Here is a 2233-nt window from a genome sequence, read left to right as displayed (position 1 = left end):
ATACTTCACAGAATCATCCAGTTTCTCAAAGAGTCTTCTTGATTAACCTATCACACATGAAAGAAATCAGGCTGCCTTGTTCAGTAATCCATACACTGCTTACTGACAAATGCCAACACACTTCCCACAGTCTGGTATTTGTTAGACCATCTATGTTCAGGCTATTATTTACTTTTCCATTTTAGTTATGTTTTTTCTCCATCCCATGTTTTTTTTTTAATATGTATATATTCATCTCAGTTTTAGTATCTGGGATAACTCAGAATATAACCACAGAGATTTCATTTTATTTATTTTATGTTTTTCACCCACCCTATGTTGTATTTTCTTTTACTGTGGATGAAATTAAGGCAGGACTCCTATAGAATTAGAGGGAGGCATGCTCCATCAGAATCCCCTGGGCAGGAAGGAACTTTTTCAAATTACATACACTTCCCTGAGAATCTGATTCACTTCCCTGAGACAATGTCATTTCCTTCCTTTCTCCTACTAGAAATTACTGCCATTGAGATTCAATTTCACTGATGGCCATGTGTCAGATGCTCATGTGTTGGGTTAGAAAAAATGACTGAGGACCACAGTTCAAAGGAAAACTCATGGCTCCTCCTCACCCACCCTGTCCACCAGGTAACACTCTCTCTTTAAGGAGAAAAAGTGCTGCTGTGGTTGAACAGGTTTTAAAACTTCATATGGGTCACCACGAGTAACACCATGGGTACTTAATAGTCACAGTTCATTCCTAATTGGCACTCTTCAGATATCTACCCAGCAAAGGGCATTAGTCCTGAATTGTGAAGGCAACTGCCTAAGAACCACCTCTTCCCCTCCATCCTTAATCTAAGGAACACTTGGCACAGGTGGTGTGCTCAGCACATGGGCAAATGTATCTTGATTTCTTCTGCTTGCCATATAAATACTTGAATTCTGCACACATCAAAGTGGTCATACCCAGGTTTGAAATTTAGGTTAAAAAGACAGCAAGAAAAATCAAGTTCCTCAGCCTGCCTTACTTCTAGGCTACCAAGGTTAGAGGTATTTCTCTTCTCCCTACGAGCTGAGAACGAGCTCATCTAATAATGAGCTGGCTTAAGCCTTTCCCCAAGCATCCTCATTTATGAACTCTAACTTTAGACTCTCCAGGAAAAGTATTTTTTCACTTATTTGTATATAGGACATACTATTTTTCACTTTTGCATACAGTCTAGGATTACAACTAGTAAGGCCCAACTAGAATCTTTTAAAATCAAAGACTACATCTGATACAAGAACTAATCCATGATATGAACATAAACAACAATGACAACTAATATAATGATGAATGTGAATAAAACAGAAGAAAATAAATATAAAATTCATCTATTATTTATACTGGTTAGTATTTTTAAAAAGCTATTCCTCGTCAAAACTTCTTATCTACATGGTTTTGCTCTCAACTGGAAACAAGGGCCATATCTTATTCTTTTTTGTATCCTAACAGCATGAAATACTTAGCAGTGAAAATGCCAAGTCCTTATTATTCACTGACTGTTCAACCACAAATATAAGATATTTTGATTTATTCAACAAAAATTATTAAGTAAAGACAACACTTTCAGGAATCATTTCTACAGTTCATCACTAGACAAGTTTCTCTGAATGTGTGCAGAAGTCCCCAACCGCAGGGCAGCAGACCGGTACCTGTCCACAGCCGGTCAGGAACCAGGCTGCTTAGCATGAGGTGAATGGCAGGCAAGCGAGCATAACCACCTGAGCTTCTCTTGCTGTCGGATCAGCAGCGGCATTAGAGTCTCGTAGGAACTCAAAGCCTACTGTGAACTGTATATGCAAAGGATCTAGGTTATGTGCTCCTTATGAGAATCTAATGCCTGGTGAACTGAAGTGAAACAGTTTCTTCCCAAAACCATTCCCCACCCTGTCCTGGGAAAAGTTGTCTTCTTACAAAGCTGGTCCTTGGTGCGAAAAAGGCTGGGGATTGGAAGGAGGCGCAGAGCTCCCTCACCAGCCTGAAGCTGGCTCTTGGTGCTGCCACACTGCAACTGCCATTTGCCGGGGGTCGTGGACGATCCTTCCCTTCTTCCTCTCAGAGGAAGAGCAAGAGAGGAAGGATGCAGTCTGAGCGGTTTTCCTTACTTGTTAAAACAAAGTGCGTACATATCCGTGTTAGTGTTCTGGTCACAAAGTTACAAATTATATTTACACAATTTGTACGTTTTTTGTAATATTATCCTCTTAA

General features: G+C 39.8%; 1 pseudogene; it reads left to right on the top strand.

The window, feature by feature from the left end:
- Positions 1 to 1579: 1579 nt before the first annotated feature.
- On the top strand, positions 1580 to 1675 carry LOC135272417 (small nucleolar RNA U3; annotated as a pseudogene).
- Positions 1676 to 2233: the final 558 nt, after the last annotated feature.

Source organism: Aotus nancymaae, unplaced genomic scaffold (genome assembly GCF_030222135.1).
Source record: "Aotus nancymaae isolate 86718 unplaced genomic scaffold, 86718_ANA_hifiasm-v0.15.2.pri h1tg000108l, whole genome shotgun sequence".
Classification (NCBI taxonomy): domain Eukaryota; kingdom Metazoa; phylum Chordata; class Mammalia; order Primates; family Aotidae; genus Aotus; species Aotus nancymaae.
The sequence above is the reverse complement of the archived record's forward strand: the minus strand, read 5'-3'. Positions and strand labels throughout refer to the sequence as shown.